General features: G+C 42.2%; 14 non-coding genes across 14 annotated transcripts; 7 read left to right on the top strand and 7 right to left on the bottom strand.

The window, feature by feature from the left end:
- Window positions 1-696: 696 nt before the first annotated feature.
- Window positions 697-768, bottom strand: trnaq-cug (transfer RNA glutamine (anticodon CUG)). The gene has a single exon. It is a non-coding gene; the product is annotated as a tRNA-Gln (tRNA).
- A 2,085-nt stretch (window positions 769-2,853) lies between these two features.
- On the bottom strand, window positions 2,854-2,925 carry trnaq-cug (transfer RNA glutamine (anticodon CUG)). The gene has a single exon. It is a non-coding gene; the product is annotated as a tRNA-Gln (tRNA).
- A 2,076-nt stretch (window positions 2,926-5,001) lies between these two features.
- trnaq-cug (transfer RNA glutamine (anticodon CUG)) lies at window positions 5,002-5,073 on the bottom strand. Its single transcript has one exon. It is a non-coding gene; the product is annotated as a tRNA-Gln (tRNA).
- A 385-nt stretch (window positions 5,074-5,458) lies between these two features.
- Window positions 5,459-5,532, bottom strand: trnay-gua (transfer RNA tyrosine (anticodon GUA)). Its single transcript has one exon. It is a non-coding gene; the product is annotated as a tRNA-Tyr (tRNA).
- A 1,622-nt stretch (window positions 5,533-7,154) lies between these two features.
- On the bottom strand, window positions 7,155-7,226 carry trnaq-cug (transfer RNA glutamine (anticodon CUG)). The gene has a single exon. It is a non-coding gene; the product is annotated as a tRNA-Gln (tRNA).
- An 896-nt stretch (window positions 7,227-8,122) lies between these two features.
- trnaf-gaa (transfer RNA phenylalanine (anticodon GAA)) lies at window positions 8,123-8,195 on the bottom strand. The gene has a single exon. It is a non-coding gene; the product is annotated as a tRNA-Phe (tRNA).
- Window positions 8,196-10,249: 2,054 nt separating this feature from the next.
- trnaf-gaa (transfer RNA phenylalanine (anticodon GAA)) lies at window positions 10,250-10,322 on the bottom strand. The gene has a single exon. It is a non-coding gene; the product is annotated as a tRNA-Phe (tRNA).
- Window positions 10,323-14,789: 4,467 nt separating this feature from the next.
- trnaa-agc (transfer RNA alanine (anticodon AGC)) lies at window positions 14,790-14,861 on the top strand. Its single transcript has one exon. It is a non-coding gene; the product is annotated as a tRNA-Ala (tRNA).
- A 402-nt stretch (window positions 14,862-15,263) lies between these two features.
- On the top strand, window positions 15,264-15,342 carry trnal-uaa (transfer RNA leucine (anticodon UAA)). The gene has a single exon. It is a non-coding gene; the product is annotated as a tRNA-Leu (tRNA).
- Window positions 15,343-17,396: 2,054 nt separating this feature from the next.
- trnae-cuc (transfer RNA glutamic acid (anticodon CUC)) lies at window positions 17,397-17,468 on the top strand. Its single transcript has one exon. It is a non-coding gene; the product is annotated as a tRNA-Glu (tRNA).
- Window positions 17,469-18,212: 744 nt separating this feature from the next.
- On the top strand, window positions 18,213-18,284 carry trnaa-agc (transfer RNA alanine (anticodon AGC)). The gene has a single exon. It is a non-coding gene; the product is annotated as a tRNA-Ala (tRNA).
- A 399-nt stretch (window positions 18,285-18,683) lies between these two features.
- On the top strand, window positions 18,684-18,765 carry trnas-uga (transfer RNA serine (anticodon UGA)). The gene has a single exon. It is a non-coding gene; the product is annotated as a tRNA-Ser (tRNA).
- Window positions 18,766-19,165: 400 nt separating this feature from the next.
- trnam-cau (transfer RNA methionine (anticodon CAU)) lies at window positions 19,166-19,237 on the top strand. Its single transcript has one exon. It is a non-coding gene; the product is annotated as a tRNA-Met (tRNA).
- Window positions 19,238-20,935: 1,698 nt separating this feature from the next.
- trnae-cuc (transfer RNA glutamic acid (anticodon CUC)) lies at window positions 20,936-21,007 on the top strand. Its single transcript has one exon. It is a non-coding gene; the product is annotated as a tRNA-Glu (tRNA).
- Window positions 21,008-21,487: the final 480 nt, after the last annotated feature.

Here is a 21,487-nt window from a genome sequence, read left to right as displayed (position 1 = left end):
TGTGCAATGCCCTGTGAATTTCAGTCCATTATTTTTGAGCAACAGCACAGCCCCAACACACCTGATAGTGGTTTGCCTGCTGGGTTCTCCAGCAGTTAGCATTTCCTTGTGAATAATGGGCACTTTGACATGGTGTGGTGAAAAAAAACATATTTTTCCGCTTCAGGCATGTGATTATGTGGTCTTCCTCAGGGCTGTTCCTACATTTCCACACTCTTGGTCAGACAAAACCAGGTTAACTTCTCGTTCCCATTGGTTTAGAATATACTTAGCAGAACGTTGTCCAGATTACCAATGCATTGAGATCATTTAGAAATGATTCCCCTCGCAAGTTCTGATTGATTGGTTTCAACGAAGATTACTGTCAGAGGATTATAGTGGTCGTTTCTTTGTTTCATTTCTTGCTTATAATAAGTCCTATAAAAGTCCTGTCTCTCCAAGTCAAAGGATTCCTTCAACACATCAATGCTTTTCATTTGATTTTCTTTTGCAATGCGGTGAAACGTTTACGCCTTTTGTAATCCAGGCGTTGAATCATAAGCTTGGTCATAAGAAAACCAGCTCCAGATTTTAACAGCTTTGTTTAGTTTGTATGCTTTGGTTGGCTCCTTTCAGGGGGTAAGCACAGATTTTACCCAAAGATTCTTCTTGTTTCTGCACTTTTTCAAAAGACTAGCGCTGCTCTCGGGGCACTCAAGGTTCCGCCGAGATTTGAACTCGGATCGCTGGTTTCAGAGTCCAGAGTGCTAACCATTACACCATGGAACCGCAGACTCCTCCTTGGAATGATAACGGTCATCCAAAGCTACAAGTCTTTACGTCAATCATCCCTTGCCAAAAAAATGAGAAACAAGGAGTGAAAACAGTGCAAATAATCTTGATGTGCAGCAATACTTTTCCCTCTCTTAATGCAAAGTGTAGCAGCAGTAAACTTGAGGGAGAAAGGTATGGGTTTGAGGGCTCTTCTTGTGGGCTTTTCTGTCCTTGTAAATATTTTTCATAGACAAAAAGTAGGCATTTCCTGTTTAATAAACAGGCCCTTTGACCAAGGAAGCCGCAGCGCCATAACGATTTCCTGGTTTCCTTACATAATTACATACAGTGGTTACTTCTGGGATTGTATTTCTTGCTTGCTCTGGCAAGGTGAGCAGTCGTCCCTGGATGGGCTCGAACCACCAACCTTTCGGTTAACAGCCGAACGCGCTAGCCGATTGCGCCACAGAGACGAGAATCTAGGCATATCCATAAAAGACTTGTGCATCTAATTGCAATAAGAAATGAAGAAAAACTCTGGATTCAGAGCGCTAACGGCTATACCGTTGAACCACACCTTTCTACAGGATGTCCTGTTTTGAAAATAAGTATGACATTTGATCATTGGGATATATCAAAGAGAGCAGCATTGAAGTAGGCAAACTTCTGCTTCATGGTTTCATTGTGTGGTGGTCATCACATCTGCCCTACACGCAGAAGGTCTTTGGTACAACATTCAGCGAAACCAAACATGTTACCAAACATGTTCATGCTAACAATGTTCCAACGAAAGCTTGCTGTTTATGTTTTATAGATCCTTTCCAGGCCATTTATGTCCTGATCTCGCAAAATATCCAATAGACCCAGCATTCCTATTCATTGTATTTTTGAGCAAAGACTAACATTCAGGTACACCTGCCGAAACCCAGGATTGAACCAGGAATAACGTAGCGAGAAAATGAACTAGTTCTGTGTGTCCTTTTTTCTTTTCTTTTGATTAAACATAAAACAATACAGGACACGACCAGGGAGCAAAAATCGTAATTAAAAGAACTTAATAGTTACATAAAACATAACATAACATAACATAAAATAAAATAAAAACAAAATCACATTAAAATGAAAATAAGGGTCCTACTTGGTCCAAGTCAATCAAATTAGTGCTTATCCAAGTTAAGCCTGAATGTCACTGTTTTCCATTCATCCAATGTCTAATGTCTGTTACTATGTCAGTCAAGTCTTTGATCGTTGGCGTGGTTGGTGTCGAGCATTTCTTTGTGATGGCCTTTTTCTCTACAGCCAAAAGTATGTTCCAAGGGTATCCATTTATTGTGTCCATGGCAGGAGTGTTGAGGCTCAAGTACATAGTTTTAAATTTGAGTGGGATGGAAAAGTCAAAAACAGTCTGCAGTGCCCTGTGAATTTCAGTCCATTATTTTTGAGCAACAGCACAGCCCCAAAACACTTGATAGTGGTTTGCCTGCTGGGTTCTCCAGCAGTTAGCATTTCCTTGTGAATAATGGGCACTTTGACATGGTGTGGTGAAAAAAAACATATTTTTCCGCTTCAGGCATGTGATTATGTGGTCTTCCTCAGGGCTGTTCCTACATTTCCACACTCTTGGTCAGACAAAACCAGGTTAACTTCTCGTTCCCATTGGTTTAGAATATACTTAGCAGAACGTTGTCCAGATTACCAATGCATTGAGATCATTTAGAAATGATTCCCCTCGCAAGTTCTGATTGATTGGTTTCAACAAAGATTACTGTCAGAGGATTATAGTGGTCGTTTCTTTGTTTCATTTCTTGCTTATAATAAGTCCTATAAAAGTCCTGTCTCTCCAAGTCAAAGGATTCCTTCAACACATCAATGCTTTTCATTTGATTTTCTTTTGCAATGCGGTGAAACGTTTACGCCTTTTGTAATCCAGGCGTTGAATCATAAGCTTGGTCATAAGAAAACCAGCTCCAGATTTTAACAGCTTTGTTTAGTTTGTATGCTTTGGTTGGCTCCTTTCAGGGGGTAAGAACAGATTTTACCCAAAGATTCTTCTTGTTTCTGCACTTTTTCAAAAGAGTAGCGCTGCTCTCGGGGTACTCAAGGTTCCACCGAGATTTAAACTCGGATCGCTGGATTCAGAGTCCAGAGTGCTAACCATTACACCATGGAACCGCAGACTCCTCCTTGGAAGGATAACGGTCATCCAAAGCTACAAGTCTTACATCAATCGTCCCTTGCCAAAAAAATGAGAAACAAGGAGTGAAAACAGTGCAAATAATCTTGAAGTGCAGCAATACTTTTCCCTCTCTTAATGCAAAGTGTAGCAGCAGTAAACTTGAGGGAGAAAGGTATGGGTTTGAGGGCTCTTCTTGTGGGCTTTTCTGTCCTTGTAAATATTTTTCATAGACCAAAAGTAGGCATTTCCTGTTTAATAAACAGGCCCTTTGACCAAGGAAGCCGCAGCGCCATAACGATTTCCTGGTTTCCTTACATAATTACATACAGTGGTTACTTCTGGGATTGTATTTCTTGCTTGCTCTGGCAAGGTGAGCAGTCGTCCCTGGATGGGCTCGAACCACCAACCTTTCGGTTAACAGCCGAACGCGCTAGCCGATTGCGCCACAGAGACGAGAATCTAGGCATATCCATAAAAGACTTGTGCATCTAATTGCAATAAGAAATGAAGAAAAACTCTGGATTCAGAGCGCTAACGGCTATACCGTTGAACCACACCTTTCTACAGGATGTCCTGTTTTGAAAATAAGTATGACATTTGATCATTGGGCTATATCAAAGAGAGCAGCATTGAAGTAGGCAAACTTCTGCTTCATGGTTTCATTGTGTGGTGGTCATCACATCTGCCCTACACGCAGAAGGTCTTGGGTACAACATTCAGCGAAACCAAACATGTTACCAAACATGTTCATGCTAACAATGTTCCAACGAAAGCATGCTGTTTATGTTTTATAGATCCTTTCCAGGCCATTTATGTCCTGATCTCGCAAAATATCCAATAGACCCAGCATTCCTATTCATTGTATTTTTGAGCAAAGACTAACATTCAGGTACGCATGCCGAAACCCGGGATTGAACCAGGAATAACGTAGCAAGAAAATGAACTTGTTCTGTGTGTCCTTTTTTCTTTTCTTTTGATTAAACATAAAACAATACAGGACACGACCAGGGAGCAAAAATTGTAATTAAAAGAACTTAATAGTTACATAAAACATAACATAACATAAAATAAAAACAAAATCACCTTTAAATGAAAATAGGGGTCCTACTTGGTCCAAAGTCGATCAAATTAGTGCTTATCCAAATTAAGCCTGAATGTCACTGTTTTCCATTCATCCAATGTCTAATGTCTGTTACTATGTCAGTCAAGTCTTTGATCTTTGGCGTGGTTGGTGTCGAGCATTTCTTTGTGATGGCCTTTTTCTCTACAGCCAAAAGTATGTTCCAAGGGTATCCATTTATTGTGTCCATGGCAGGAGTGTTGAGGCCCAAGTACATAGTTTTAAATTTGAGTGGGATGGAAAAGTCAAAAACAGTGTGCAATGCCCTGTGAATTTCAGTCCATTATTTTTGAGCAACAGCACAGCCCCAACACACCTGATAGTGGTTTGCCTGCTGGGTTCTCCAGCAGTTAGCATTTCCTTGTGAATAATGGGCACTTTGACATGGTGTGGTGAAAAAAAAACATATTTTTCCGCTTCAGGCATGTGATTATGTGGTCTTCCTCAGGGCTGTTCCTACATTTCCACACTCTTGGTCAGACAAAACCAGGTTAACTTCTCGTTCCCATTGGTTTAGAATATACTTAGCAGAACGTTGTCCAGATTACCAATGCATTGAGATCATTTAGAAATGATTCCCCTCGCAAGTTCTGATTGATTGGTTTCAACAAAGATTACTGTCAGAGGATTATAGTGGTCGTTTCTTTGTTTCATTTCTTGCTTATAATAAGTCCTATAAAAGTCCTGTCTCTCCAAGTCAAAGGATTCCTTCAACACATCAATGCTTTTCATTTGATTTTCTTTTGCAATGCGGTGAAACGTTTACGCCTTTTGTAATCCAGGCGTTGAATCATAAGCTTGGTCATAAGAAAACCAGCTCCAGATTTTAACAGCTTTGTTTAGTTTGTATGCTTTGGTTGGCTCCTTTCAGGGGGTAAGCACAGATTTTACCCAAAGATTCTTCTTGTTTCTGCACTTTTTCAAAAGAGTAGCGCTGCTCTCGGGGCACTCAAGGTTCCACCGAGATTTGAACTCGGATCGCTGGTTTCAGAGTCCAGAGTGCTAACCATTACACCATGGAACCGCAGACTCCTCCTTGGAATGATAACGGTCATCCAAAGCTACAAGTCTTTACGTCAATCATCCCTTGCCAAAAAAATGAGAAACAAGGAGTGAAAACAGTGCAAATAATCTTGATGTGCAGCAATACTTTTCCCTCTCTTAATGCAAAGTGTAGCAGCAGTAAACTTGAGGGAGAAAGGTATGGGTTTGAGGGCTCTTCTTGTGGGCTTTTCTGTCCTTGTAAATATTTTTCATAGACAAAAGAGTAGGCATTTCCTGTTTACTAAACAGGCCCTTTGACCAAGGAAGCCGCAGCGCCATAACGATTTCCTGGTTTCCTTACATAATTACATACAGTGGTTACTTCTGGGATTGTATTTCTTGCTTGCTCTGGCAAGGTGAGCAGTCGTCCCTGGGTGGGCTCGAACCACCAACCTTTCGGTTTACAGCCGAACGCGCTAGCCGATTGCGCCACAGAGACGAGAATCTAGGGCATGTCCATAAAAGACTTGTGGCTCTAATTGCAATAAGAAATGAAGAAAAACTCTGGATTCAGAGCGCTAACCGCTATACCGTTGAACCACACCTTTCTACAGGATGTCCTGTTTTGAAAATAAGTATGACATTTGATCATTGGGATATATCAAAGAGAGCAGCATTGAAGTAGGCAAACTTCTGCTTCATGGTTTCATTGTGTGGTGGTCATCACATCTGCCCTACACGCAGAAGGTCTTGGGTACAACATTCAGCGAAACCAAACATGTTACCAAACATGTTCATGCTAACAATGTTCCAACGAAAGCTTGCTGTTTATGTTTTATAGATCCTTTCCAGGCCATTTATGTCCTGATCTCGCAAAATATCCAATAGACCCAGCATTCCTATTCATTGTATTTTTGAGCAAAGACTAACATTCAGGTACACCTGCCGAAACCCAGGATTGAACCAGGAATAACGTAGCGAGAAAATGAACTAGTTCTGTGTGTCCTTTTTTCTTTTCTTTTGATTAAACATAAAACAATACAGGACACGACCAGGGAGCAAAAATCGTAATTAAAAGAACTTAATAGTTACATAAAACATAACATAACATAAAATAAAATAAAAACAAAATCACATTTAAATGAAAATAAGGGTCCTACTTGGTCCAAGTCAATCAAATTAGTGCTTATCCAAATTAAGCCTGAATGTCACTGTTTTCCATTCATCCAATGTCTAATGTCTGTTACTATGTCAGTCAAGTCTTTGATCTTTGGCGTGGTTGGTGTCGAGCATTTCTTTGTGATGGCCTTTTTCTCTACAGCCAAAAGTATGTTCCAAGGGTATCCATTTATTGTGTCCATGGCAGGAGTGTTGAGGCCCAAGTACATAGTTTTAAATTTGAGTGGGATGGAAAAGTCAAAAACAGTCTGCAGTGCCCTGTGAATTTCAGTCCATTATTTTTGAGCAACAGCACAGCCCCAAAACACCTGATAGTGGTTTGCCTGCTGGGTTCTCCAGCAGTTAGCATTTCCTTGTGAATAATGGGCACTTTGACATGGTGTGGTGAAAAAAACATATTTTTCCCCTTCAGGCATGTGATTTTGTGGTCTTCCTCAGGGCTGTTCCTACATTTCCACACTCTTGGTCAGACAAATCCAGGTTAACTTCTCATTCCCATTGGTTTAGAATATACTTAGCAGAACGTTGTCCAGATTACCAATGCATTGAGATCATTTAGAAATGATTCCCCTCGCAAGTTCTGATTGATTGGTTTCAACAAAGATTACTGTCAGAGGATTATAGTGGTCATTTCTTTGTTTCATTTCTTGCTTATAATAAGTCCTATTAAAGTCCTGTCTCTCCAAGTCAAAGGATTCCTTCAACACATCAATGCTTTTCATTTGATTTTCTTTTGCAATGCGGTGAAACGTTTACGCCTTTTGTAATCCAGGCGTTGAATCATAAGCTTGGTCATAAGAAAACCAGCTCCAGATTTTAACAGCTTTGTTTAGTTTGTATGCTTTGGTTGGCTCCTTTCAGGGGGTAAGCACAGATTTTACCCAAAGATTCTTCTTGTTTCTGCACTTTTTCAAAAGAGTAGCGCTGCTCTCGGGGCACTCAAGGTTCCACCGAGATTTAAACTCGGATCGCTGGATTCAGAGTCCAGAGTGCTAACCATTACACCATGGAACCGCAGACTCCTCCTTGGAAGGATAACGGTCATCCAAAGCTACAAGTCTTTACGTCAATCATCCCTTGCCAAAAAAATGAGAAACAAGGAGTTAAAACAGTGCAAATAATCTTGATGTGCAGCAATACTTTTCCCTCTCTTAATGCAAAGTGTAGCAGCAGTAAACTTGAGGGAGAAAGGTATGGGTTTGAGGGCTCTTCTTGTGGGCTTTTCTGTCCTTGTAAATATTTTTCATACACAAAAGAGTAGGCATTTCCTGTTTACTAAACAGGCCCTTTGACCAAGGAAGCCGCAGCGCCATAACGATTTCCTGGTTTCCTTACATAATTACATACAGTGGTTACTTTTGGCATTGTATTTCTTGCTTGCTCTGGCAAGGTGAGCAGTCGTCCCTGGGTGGGCTCTAACCACCAACCTTTCGGTTAACAGCCGAATGCGCTAGCCGATTGCGCCACAGAGACAAGAGCGTATCCATAAAAGACTTGTGCCTCTAATTGCAATAAGAAATGAAGAAAAACTCTGGATTCAGAGCGCTAACGGCTATACCGTTGAACCACACCTTTCTACAGGATGTCCTGTTTTGAAAATAAGTATGACATTTGATCATTGGGCTATATCAAAGAGAGCAGCATTGAAGTAGGCAAACTTCTGCTTCATGGTTTCATTGTGTGGTGGTCATCACATCTGCCCTACACGCAGAAGGTCTTGGGTACAACATTCAGCAAAACCAAACATGTTACCAAACATGTTCATGCTAACAATGTTCCAACGAAAGAATGCTGTTTATGTTTTATAGATCCTTTCCAGGCCATTTATGTCCTGATCTCGCAAAATATTAAATAGACCCAGCATTCCTATTTATTGTATTTTTGAGCAAAGACTAACATTCAGGTACACCTGCCGAAACCCGGGATTGAACCAGGGACCTTTAGATCTTCAGTCTAACGCTCTCCCAACTGAGCTATTTCGGCTAATTTTTCAGCAAATTAGGCAAGGGAGCGAAACGTGTGGCATAAAGTAGCGAGAAAATTAACTAGTTCTGTGTGTCCTTTTTTCTTTTCTTTCGATTAAACATTAAACAATACAGGACACGACCAGGGAGCAAAAATCGAAATAAAAAGAACATAAATAGCACTAAACATAAAATAAAAACAAAATCACATTTAAATGAAAATAGGGGTCCTACTTGGTCCAAAGTCGATCAAATTAGTGCTTATCCAAATTAAGCCTGAATGTCACTGTTTTCCATTCATCCAATGTCTAATGTCTGTTACTATGTCAGTCAAGTCTTTGATCGTTGGCGTGGTTGGTGTCGAGCATTTCTTTGTGATGGCCTTTTTCTCTACAGCCAAAAGTGTGTTCCAAGGGTATCCATTTTTGTGTCCATGGCAGGAGTGTTGAGGCCCAAGTACATAGTTTTAAATTTGAGTTGGATGGCAAAGTCAAAAACAGTCTGCAGTGCCCTGTGAATTTCAGTCCATTATTTTTGAGCAACAGCACAGCCCCAAAACACCTGATAGTGGTTTGCCTGCTGGGTTCTCCAGCAGTTAGCATTTCCTTGTGAATAATGGGCACTTTGACATGGTGTGGTGAAAAAAAGATATTTTTCCCCTTCAGGCATGTGATTTTGTGGTCTTCCTCAGGGCTGTTCCCACATTTCCACACTCTTGGTCAGACAAAACCAGGTTCACTTCTCGTTCCCATTGGTTTAGAATATACTTAGCAGAACGTTGTCCAGATTACCAATGCATTGAGATCATTTAGAAATGATTCCCCTCGCAAGTTCTGATTGATTGGCTTCAACAAAGATTACTGTCAGAGGATTATAGTGGTCATTTCTTTGTTTCATTTCTTGCTTATAATAAGTCCTATAAAAGTCCTGTCTCTCCAAGTCAAAGGATTCCTTCAACACATCAATGCTTTTCATTTGATTTTCTTTTGCAATGCGGTGAAACGTTTACGCCTTTTGTAATCCAGGCGTTGAATCATAAGCTTGGTCATAAGAAAACCAGCTCCAGATTTTAACAGCTTTGTTTAGTTTGTATGCTTTGGTTGGCTCCTTTCAGGGGGTAAGCACAGATTTTACCCAAAGATTCTTCATGTTTCTGCACTTTTTCAAAAGAGTAACGCTACTCTCGGGGCACTCAAGGTTCCACTGAGATTTGAACTCGGATCGCTGGATTCAAAGTGTGCTAACCATTACACCATGGAACCGCAGACTGCTCCTTGGAAGGATAACGGTGATCCAAAGCTACAAGTCTTTACATCAATCATCCCTTGCCCAAAAAATGAGAAACAAGGAGTGCAAACAGTGCAAACAATCTTGATGTGCAGCAATACTTTTCCCTCTCTTAATGCAAAGTGTAGCAGCAGTAAACTTGAGGGAGAAAGGTATGGGTTTGAGGGCTCTTCTTGTGGGCTTTACTGTCCTTGTAAATATTTTTCATAGACAAAAGAGTAGGCATTTCCTGTTAACTAAACAGGCCCTTTGACCAAGGAAGCCCCAGCGCCGTAATGATTTCCTGGTTTCCTTACATAATTACATACAGTGGTTACTTCTGGGATTGTATTTCTTGCTTGCTCTGGCAAGGTGAGCAGTCGTCCCTGGGTAACACCTCTAATTGCAATTAGAAATGAAGAAAAACTCTGGATTCAGAGCGCTAGCTGCTATACCGTTGAACCACACCTTTCTACAGGATGTCCTGTTTTGAAAATAAGTATGACATTTGATCATTGGGCTATATCAAAGAGAGCAGCATTGAAGTAGGCAAACTTCTGCTTCATGGTTTCATTGTGTGGTGGTCATCACATCTGCCCTACACGCAGAAGGTCTTGGGTACAACATTCAGCAAAACCAAACATGTTACCAAACATGTTCATGCTAACAATGTTCCAACGAAAGCATGCTGTTTATGTTTTATAGATCCTTTCCAGGCCATTTATGTCCTGATCTCGCAAAATATTAAATAGACCCAGCATTCCTATTTATTGTATTTTTGAGCAAAGACTAACATTCAGGTATACCTGCCGAAACCCAGGATTGAACCAGGGACCTTTAAATATTCAATCTAACGCTCTCCCAACTGAGCTATTTCGGCTACTTTATCGAATAAATTAGGCAAGGGAGGGAAACGTGTGGCATAACGTAGAGAGAAAATGAACTATTTCTGTGTGTCCTTTTTTCTTTTCTTTCGATTAAACACTCTACACTCTTGGTCAGACAAAACCAGGTTCACTTCTCGTTCCCATTGGTTTATCTTCTTTACCATGAAATCAACTCTTACCTTCTCAAAGCCTTCCCATATGGTCTAGCGGTTAGGATTCCTGGCACTCATCCAGGGGCCAGCCGTGGATAGTGGGCATAGAGCGCCAGCCAATCAGAATGAGCCTGTGTGCCATGTGCCACTGTGATGAAGGCCAACCAATCAGAATGCAGAGATTCGTGTTCGTTCACAAATTCATCTCAAGAAACCAGAGTTCAATTCCTGCTGTGCCCAGAAGAAGAGGAACGTTTCAAAGGATCAAAACATTAAATGTATAAAGTTTATGAGTTGGTGTGTCAGTTTGCACTTGTTAAAAGGTCAGATCATGAGAAGGACTCACATGCAGCTGCTGGTACTGATTTGCAATTTTAATAAAATCACAAATTGATCACAAATAGTGATTTCTGCTTCACCTTAAGAGATTTACCCACGTCACACCTTCTGCATAAATAAACTTGGAGTGGGTCAGAAAACTCCAGGTGTTTAGTCCGCAGGGGTCAGAGGTCACACTATCACATCTCTAACACTGCAGCACTGAACTGTACTATTGTGTTCAGTTTATGTTCTGCAGAGAAATAAAACAATGACTCATATTGTTAATGATATGATATCTCAATCATTTAAAGAATATTGTTGTATTGTTATATTGGAAAGAAAACACAAAAAAACATGTACTTTTAAGAATATTTATTGACAGGGAAAATACCAGAAATATTAAGTTTAATTTATTTACACTTCAGACAGCATTCATTACTTGACAGTAGTATTTACATTAAATATACAGATATATACAGTCCAGGGAAGTATGTGTGGATGTGAGGACTGTGCGGGGCCTGCTTCAGCACCAGTTTGCAGAACCTGCACGTTCTCCCTGGGGCAGAACCTGCACGTTCTCCCTGGGGCAGAACCTGCACGTTCTCCCTGGGGCAGGTGACTCCTCTCTCTTCCTCTTCTGTTGCTTCCTTTCCTCCTCTCTCTGTCTTGTGGCCTCCAGCTCCCTCTGGAAGAACTCTGTGTCCACAATGTCCTTAAAGGTGGTGTTTCTTCAGGGCTGCTGCTCAGGGCGTCCTGAGAAAGAGACGGTGATGGTCAGAGCTGTAGGAGACGAGGTGATGGTCGTGGTGACGACAGTTGTCGTGGTGACGACAGGCAGAGTTGTGGTGCTGCCAGAGTGTCTGTGTTTGCTCCAGCTTTTTCGGGCTGATGTTGAGTGAAGATGATGCATTTAATAATTTGATGTGATGATGATGTAATGACAAATATGTAGTTTTGTGGTCGGGTGTAGCGCGCTGTTGGCTGATTGGCTCAGGGGCAGTGGAGGGGGAGGCGGCCTGTTGTGACGACTGCGGCTGAAGCTTCACTGGAGGAGGAACTACAGAACAAAACAGATGAATGTTTTAGTGATAAGCAACACGTGTGCACATGAAATACAACACATGACACACATTTAGAACCACTGCACTGGCTGTGAAACTACAGTCAGCATGAAGTATTCATCTGTTCACTCTGTGATGGTTTGACTGAGACAGACACAGACACACATGGAGCATGAAGCATTCATCTGTTCACTCTGTGATGGTTTGACTGAGACAGACACAGACACACATGGAGCATGAAGCATTCATCTGTTCACTCTGTGATGGTTTGACTGAGACAGACACAGACACACATGGAGCATGAAGCATTCATCTGTTCACTCTGTGATGGTTTGACTGAGACAGACACAGACACACATGGAGCTCACTCACTTTGGGTTGTCTCTTCTCCAGGAGCATCAGATGCAGAATGTGTGGGACGAGCTGCATCTGAAACAACCAAAACACCACAATATAGGTTTATGTTTGTTTAGATTATTCTATTAAAATGTCAGACCTGGAGCTGAAGTACTTCCAGACTCGGGCAGAACAAACCTCAGCTCCTGTGGAAGTGGCACTGGAGGCTTAAGGGGCAGCACATCTGCAGCAGCTGAAGAGAGGAAAGAAATATATGATACGTTTGATCAACTTTGATCTTACAGTGAATAAGCAACAAGTAAAAGCTCTTACATCCTGTGGTTCCTCCAGAACAGTTGCTGTAAGAGAAGAAGAAGAATAATGAGTCATATTTAGCTGTTAGTAACAACGCACACTTACATTTGACCTGTTGTTTATATCATAAGTAAGTTTATATTGCTGTTTTATTTAGCAATGTTAGTGTGAATGAGCAGAAGAAGCTCTCACTCATTCATATTGAACACCAGATAATATGACTTACTCTCATCACAGGTGCATGAATTCAGAGCAGGACCTGAACAGGGTCAGGAACAACTGAACTCATGCACAGGACAGAACGTGTCCCAAAGTGTCTTTCATGGCAGGACATCTGTGTGTGAACTTCTGTAAACCTGAGGATGATGGAGCTCAGCAGCGACTGGACACGGCTGGAATAAAAGACAAACCTTTTTAACACATGATAAATCCAAAATGGAGCTTAAGCGTTACAGACACATTACACACATCCACGTGTTGTTTGGACGGAGATGCTGAGCATTGTCCTCTCCAGCGCGTCCTCTTCAGCCACTACTAAAGGAAAAGACATGAAATGAAACAGAAGTGACTGCTCCTCTACACGGTGTGACTCTGTGTGACTCCACACAAACCAAGGAACACATGATTTATGTAGTTATACTCACCCAAGGGCTCACGAGGAGAGGTGGTGGGGACACGAGTGGGTGGAAAAGAGGACAGGGCAGAGGAGGACAGGAGAGAGGAGGACAGGACAGAGGAGGACAGGGCAGAGGAGGACAGGACAGAGGAGTACGGGGCAGAGGAGGACGGGGCAGAGGACAGGACAGAGGAGGATGGGGCAGAGGAGGACAGGAGGAATTGTTGAGTCATTCATATGGATTTTGGCTCTTGTTTACAGTCTGTTGCTAGGTAACAGTTGTGGAATGTCCTCCACATTAACATGAAGTGAAGGCATTTCCCCATTGTGGGACAAAGTCTCTCTTACTTGTGATGAATTGTTGAAGCTACAACTACTTTTATGCACAATAAGAGACAACACAACACACAGATCACGTAATATTGCACCTTATATAAAACTGCACAACTGCAAACCTTTAAATGTAATAAACTTTAACTTCACAGGGCTGAATATCACACAAAACTGACAGAAAAGTCGCGTTTAGTTGTTCAACAGAGACATGGAAGTAGCAGTGACTTTATGTGACTAAAAACACAGTTTCAAAAGTGCAAAACACAAGACGAACTTTACCTGAAAACGTCTTCAAATGCCCGTTATAAATGCCACAAAATACGAGTGTTCTGGGGCAGTAAAATGTCCATAAGAAGGTGAAAACAGGAGCAGATCTAGTGCTAAACTTGTCCCGGTCACATTGAATGAATGACGTCACTCTGCATTCAAACATGGCGCGCTCTCGCCACAGCGCCGCCGCTGGCCAAAAGTATATTACATCCGTAGTGGTTTAACACTACCATAGGAAATGAATGGGATTCTGTTTAGGGCTGTTTAGCTAAAGAATCCAGGTGACCCGGGTTCAACTCCCGGTATGGGAATATCTAGTCTGTCCTGCTGGAACACTTGTAGCTGCATTATGTACAAGACTCGCTGTGGTTACGAGTACATTCAAGCTGGACGGAGGTGAAGAGAGGCATAGAAACATGGTATCGATTTGGGCGCAGCATGCGAAAATTTGTAATCAACCTTTAGCTTTTCTATGCATCTATAGACTAGCAGGTTGGTTGGTGTTTCTTTTTGGAGCATTTCTCTTAGACAAAGTGGGTCAGCGGTAGAGCGCATACTTTGCTTCATTTGGGATCAGTCATGTTTTCCAGCAATTCTTGACTGGACAAGCATATCTTGATTTTTTTTTATTGGTCTCACGCTTTCACTGTAATTTTCCAAAGATGCAGTATTGTGGTGGCCAGGTGGTCAAGCTGATGGGCAAGAAATCCATTGGCATTGCTTCATATTTCTTAGAACCCTGCTGGAAACATACCTTTCTCTTCCCCCTGACCAGCAAAGGATGCCACCTGCTTAACAGTGCTTGATTCGTAAATATATAGGTACAGGAACAATTGTGGACTGGGTGATCAGGCCAAAAAAGTTACTGTAACACACAAAAAGTGACGCACATGTAAGTAAAGTAACAATGGGACAAACCTTTGTGTCCTAACCAGTCAAATTGGAATTTAAAAAAAAAATCAAGAATTGAATTGTCTATCTGGTCACTGTTTCTGTTGTTTCTATTCTGTCTGTTCTGTTTTTGTCCATTCTATCATTTAAGGCATTGTTACAGAAGGGGATGTAGCTCAGTGGTAGAGCGCATGCTTAGCATGTATGAGGTCCTGGGTTCAATTCCCAGCATCTCCAGGCGATTCTGTAGTCTTTGCTAATTGCCAGATTACACTGTAGTGAATTTTAGAGACCTTCACTGAAATATTTCAAATCAGCACATGTGGTGATTCAGTGCAAGCTCCCAGTCCCGCATTACCTTTGAACCTTGCAGCACTTATAAAATTCAAACAATATTATTTCATCCATCCACACTACCTGCAGGAAGGTGAGACAAAGTGGCCCATTCAGGCAGCCTGGGCGACATTCCCAACTTCCAGTATAGGTATGTCTCGCCAAACCTGAGCTTAGAATGCTTAGTAAAACATGCTGTCTCCATGAATTCATGGAGAGTTAAATCTGGTAATGTAATTGTGCTAGTTTCAGAAAATAATGTGGATAATTTCCACTTTCTTAAACACAGTTTAAATGTGTATTTTTGTTGTGGCCGAGAGGTTAAGGCGATGGACTTAAAATCCATTGGGGTTTCCCCGCGCAGGTTCGATTCCTGTCAGCGACGTGTGTTTAGCAACACAGATTTTGAGATTTCGTTCTGTTCTATAAACCAGCATGTTTAATTTCGGAGCCTTTCTTACAGAACGAGGGCATGTATGAAATCCTTGTTTCAATCCCCTGCATCTCCATTCAATATTCTGTTGATGGCACAAAGTGAAAAGTGTTGACTCCAGGTTTTGCTTGGAAAATAGTCATGACAGGCAAGAGATGGTTATGTAGCTCAGTGTTAGAGCACAGTGTTTCGTAGCAAGATCCCAGTTCCACATTCCTTTAAAATTAGATTTCATATTTTGAAGCAATTTGAGTCTATTAGACGTATACAGCCCCATGGGCATTACGCACTGGCCTCTTGAACCAGGGATTGTGGGTTTGAGTCCCATGATCATAGCCATTCAGCAGAGTGGCGTAGCGGAAGCGTGCTGGGCCCATAACCCAGAGGTCGATGGATCGAAACCATCCTCTGCTAGATTTTTTTTACTTGCATTATTGCGATTGTCAATCCAAATGAACCAAGCTAGTCAGTAATGTGTTGGATGATGGAAGCCGATCTTCAGCGCAAGCTCCCAGTTCCACATTTGCTTTGAATCTAGCAGCACATTTCTTTTTTCCATCCTACATTGTTATTTCTTTTTTGGGGAAAAGGATAGCTGAGTAGTGAAAGAAGATGTAGGTCAAAAAAGACCCATGATTAGACATTCTGAAGCAATTTGAGTCTATTATGGGTACATAACCCCATAAGCAATATGCACAGGATACTAGCCTCCAAAATCCGGGATTGTGGATTTCAGGTCCATGGTCTAATAGGCTGAGCCACAAGGAAAATACTAATCACTAGACTTGTTGCACGTGGAATGGGCTTATATCTATTACATACAGAACTGTTCCTTAACTCTCAAGCATCAATGAGGCCTTCTTTATACGTCATAAGGCGCTGGTACAGCTAGCAGCCCGGTGTAAACGCTCTCTCTTTTTTCTCACACTTTTTGTGCTTTATCTCCTATATTTTGTAAATATAGTTAGTATATTTTTTCTATTTTACTGTAGGATAGGGACACGCGCTGGAATCGTTTTTAATTCAACTGTTTTTGACTTTATTCGGCTGGATTGAGTGTTTTCGTCGTGTCGTGGCGATGTGTCTTGGCTCTGAGTCCCCCGGCTCCGGCCCCGCCCCCCGGCCGGCGCCGTACCGCGTTTACACAAAGGAGGAACTAATGAAACTGCGGAGAACAGTCGTCTTACCTGGAGATCGTCACGTTATCCCGGCGGACATCCTAAGGAAAACGCAACGAAGCAGACGGGCTGGACGTAAACTCCGAGAGAAGAGAGGGACAAACAGGAAGTCGGTTCCCGCCGTAGTCATGGGTAACGTGAGGTCCCTTCAAAATAAAATGACGGAAATAGCGAGCCTCATGCGGTCCCAGAGGATTTATAGGGACAGCAGTGTCTTGATTTTCACAGAGACCTGGTTAACAGCAGAAATGCCAGACTCTATTGTAGGTTTGGACAATTTTCATCTGCTGCGGGCGGACAGAACGAGAGAATGCGGGAAGAAAAGATATATTATCTGCCCCGGGAGTTCTCACATGTGATTTTGATCGCAGTCTATGTGGCCCCGTCTGCCAATGCTCAATATGCTTGTGAAGCACTGCTCTCCTGCACTTGTAGGCTGCAAACACAGCACCCACAGGCTCTCTCCCTCGTCTCTGGTGACTTTAACCACGCTTCTCCCTCTTCTGTTCTACCATCATACACCCAGTATGTTACCTGCCCCACCAGAAACAATAGAACATTGGACTTGTTTTTTGCCAACACCAAGGAGGCTTATTCCTCTTTCCCCCTCCCTCCCCTGGGCAGCTCGGACCACAACCTTGTACATCTGGGGCCTGTGTATGAACCCATCGTGCCCATGTGGGACAATAAAGGAATATCTTATCTTATCTTATCTGATCTGATCTGATCTGATCTGATCTGATCTTATCTTATCTTATCTTATCTTATCTTATCTTATCTTATCTTATCTTATTTACCATTAAATCAACTCTTACCTTCTTAAATCCTTCCCATATGGTCTAGCGGTTAGGATTCCTGGCTCTCATCCAGGTGGCCCAGGTTCAACTCCCGGTATGGGAATATCTAGTCTGTCCTGCTGGAACACTTGTAGCTGCATTATGTACAGGACTCGCTGTGGTTACGAGTACATTCAAGCTGGACGGAGGTGAAGAGAGGCATAGAAACATGGTATCGATTTGGGCGCAGCATGCGAAAATTCGTAATCAACCTTTAGCTTTTCTATGCATCTATAGACTAGCAGGTTGGTTGGTGTTTCTTTTTGGAGCATTTCTCTTAGACAAAGTGGGTCAGCGGTAGAGCGCATACTTTGCTTCATTTGGGATCAGTCATGTTTTCCAGCAATTCTTGACTGGACAAGCATATCTTGATTTTTTTTTATTGGTCTCACGCTTTCACTGTAATTTTCCAAAGATGCAGTATTGTGGTGGCCAGGTGGTCAAGCTGATGGGCAAGAAATCCATTGGCATTGCTTCATATTTCTTAGAACCCTGCTGGAAACATACCTTTCTCTTCCCCCTGACCAGCAAAGGATGCCACCTGCTTAACAGTGCTTGATTTGTAAATATATAGGTACAGGAACACTTGTGGACTGGGTGATCAGGCCAAAAAAGTTACTGTAACACACAAAAAGTGACGCACATGTAAGTAAAGTAACAATGGGACAAACCTTTGTGTCACAACCAGTCAAATTGGAATTTAAAAAAAAATCAAGAATTGAATTGTAAATCTGGTCACTGTTTCTGTTGTTTCTATTCTATCTGTTCTGTTTTTGTCCATTCTATCATTTAAGGCATTGTTACAGTAGGGGATGTAGCTCAGTGGTAGAGCGCATGCTTAGCATGTATGAGGTCCTGGGTTCAATTCCCAGCATCTCCAGGCGACACTGTAGTCTTTGCTAATTGCCAGATTACAATGCAGTGAATTTTAGAGACCTTCACTGAAATATTTCAAATCAGCACATGTGGTGATTCAGTGCAAGCTCCCAGTCCCGCATTACCTTTGAACCTTGCAGCACTTATAAAATTCAAACAATATTATTTCATCCATCCACACTACCTGCAGGAAGGTGAGACAAAGTGGCCCATTCAGGCAGCCTGGGCGACATTCCCAACTTCCAGTATAGGTATGTCTCGCCAAACCTGAGCTTAGAATGCTTAGTAAAACATGCTGTCTCCATGAATTCATGGAGAGTTAAATCTGGTAATGTAATTGCGCTAGTTTCAGAAAATAATGTGGGTAATTTTCACTTTCTTAAACACAGTTTAAAGGTGTCTTGTTGTTGTGGCCGAGAGGTTAAGGCGATGGACTTGAAATCCATTGGGGTTTCCCCGCGCAGGTTAGATTCCTGTCAGCAACGTGTGTTTAGCAGCACAGATTTTGAGATTTCGTTCTATTCTATAAACCAGCATGTTTGGTGATGTTTAATTTCGGAGCCATTCTTTCAGAACGAGGGCATGTATGAAATCCTTGTTTCAATCCCCTGCATCTCCATTCAATATTCTGTTGATGGCACAAAGTGAAAAGTGTTGACTCCAGGTCTTGCTTGGAAAATAATCATGACAGGCAAGAGATGGTTATGTAGCTCAGTGTTAGAGCACAGTCTTTCGTAGCAAGATCCCAGTTCCACATTCCTTTAAAATTAGATTTCATATTTTGAAGCAATTTGAGTCTATTAGACGTATACAGCCCCATGGGCATTACGCACTGGCCTCTTGAACCAGGGATTGTGGGTTTGAGTCCCATGATCATAGCCATTCAGCAGAGTGGCGCAGCGGAAGCGTGCTGGGCCCATAACCCAGAGGTCGATGGATCGAAACCATCCTCTGCTAGATTTTTTTTACTTGCATTATTGCGATTGTCAATCCAAATGAACCAAGCTAGTCAGTAATGTGTTGGATGATGGAAGCCGATCTTCAGCGCAAGCTCCCAGTTCCACATTTGCTTTGAATCTAGCAGCACATTTCTTTTTTCCATCCTACATTGTTATTTCTTTTTTGGGGAAAAGGATAGCTGAGTAGTGAAAGAAGATGTAGGTAAAAAAAGACCCATGATTAGACATTCTGAAGCAATTTGAGTCTATTATGGGTACATAACCCCATAAGCAATATGCACAGGATACTAGCCTCCAAAATCCGGGATTGTGGATTTCAGGTCCATGGTCTAATAGGCTGAGCCACAAGGAAAATACTAATCACTAGACTTGTTGCACGTGGAATGGGCTTATATCTATTACATACAGAACTGTTCCTTAACTCTCAAGCATCAATGAGGCCTTCTTTATACGTCATAAGGCGCTGGTACAGCTAGCAGCCCGGTGTAAACGCTCTCTCTTTTTTCTCACACTTATTGTGCTTTATCTCCTATATTTTGTAAATATAGTTAGTAATTTTTTTTCTATTTTACTGTAGGATAGGGACACGCGCTGGAATCGTTTTTAATTCAACTGTTTTTGACTTTATTCGGCTGGATTGAGTGTTTTCGTCGTGTCGTGGCGATGTGTCTTGGCTCTGAGTCCCCCGGCTCCGGCCCCGCCCCCCGGCCGGCGCCGTACCGCGCTTACACAAAGGACGAACTAATGAAACTGCGGAGAACAGTCGTCTTACCCGGAGATCGTCACGTTATCCCGGCGGACATCCTAAGGAAAACGCAACGAAGCAGACGGGCTGGACGTAAACTCCGAGAGAAGAGAGGGACAAACAGGAAGTCGGTTCCCGCCGTAGTCATGGGTAACGTGAGGTCCCTTCAAAATAAAATGACGGAAATAGCGAGCCTCATGCGGTCCCAGAGGATTTATAGGGACAGCAGTGTCTTGATTTTCACAGAGACCTGGTTAACAGCAGAAATGCCAGACTCTATTGTAGGTTTGGACAATTTTCATCTGCTGCGGGCGGACAGAACGAGAGAATGCGGGAAGAAAAGATATATTATCTGCCCCGGGAGTTCTCACATGTGATTTCGATCGCAGTCTATGTGGCCCCGTCTGCCAATACTGAATATGCTTGTGAAGCACTGCTCTCCTGCACTTGTAGGCTGCAAACACAGCACCCACAGGCTCTCTCCCTCGTCTCTGGTGACTTTAACCACGCTTCTCCCTCTTCTGTTCTACCAACATACACCCAGTATGTTACCTGCCCCACCAGAAACAATAGAACATTGGACTTGTTTTTTGCCAACACCAAGGAGGCTTATTCCTCTTTCCCCCTCCCTCCCCTGGGCAGCTCGGACCACAACCTTGTACATCTGGGGCCTGTGTATGAACCCATCGTGCCCATGTGGGACAATAAAGGAATATCTTATCTGATCTGATCTGATCTGATCTGATCTGATCTGATCTGATCTGATCTGATCTGATCTGATCTGATCTGATCTGATCTGATCTGATCTGATCTTATCTTATCTTATCTTATCTTATCTTATCTTATCTTATCTTATCTTATCTTATCTTATCTTATCTTATCTTATCTTATCTTATCTTATCTTATCTTATCTTATTTACCATTAAATCAACTCTTACCTTCTTAAATCCTTCCCATATGGTCTAGCGGTTAGGATTCCTGGCTCTCAGCCAGGTGGCCCGGGTTCAACTTCCGGTATGGGAGTATCTAGTCTGTCCTGCTGGAACACTTGTAGCTGCATTATGTACAAGACTCGCTGTGGTTACGAGTACATTCAAGCTGGACGGAGGTGAAGAGAGGCATAGCAACATGGTATCGATTTGGGCGCAGCATGTGAAAATTTGTTATCAACCTTTAGCTTTTCTATGCATCTATAGACTAGCAGGTTGGTTGGTGTTTCTTTTTGGAGCATTTCTCTTAGACAAAGTGGGTCAGCGGTAGAGCGCATACTTTGCTTCATTTGGGATCAGTCATGTTTTCCAGCAATTCTTGACTGGACAAGCATATCTTGATTTTTTTTTATTGGTCTCACGCTTTCACTGTAATTTTCCAAAGATGCAGTATTGTGGTGGCCAGGTGGTCAAGCTGATGGGCAAGAAATCCATTGGCATTGCTTCATATTTCTTAGAACCCTGCTGGAAACATACCTTTCTCTTCCCCCTGACCAGCAAAGGATGCCACCTG

This window comes from Eucyclogobius newberryi, unplaced genomic scaffold (genome assembly GCF_026437365.1).
Source record: "Eucyclogobius newberryi isolate DKJ021-1_F unplaced genomic scaffold, fEucNew1.0.hap1 SCAF_103, whole genome shotgun sequence".
NCBI classification, from domain to species: domain Eukaryota; kingdom Metazoa; phylum Chordata; class Actinopteri; order Gobiiformes; family Gobiidae; genus Eucyclogobius; species Eucyclogobius newberryi.
This window is presented reverse-complemented; position numbering and strand designations above follow the sequence as displayed.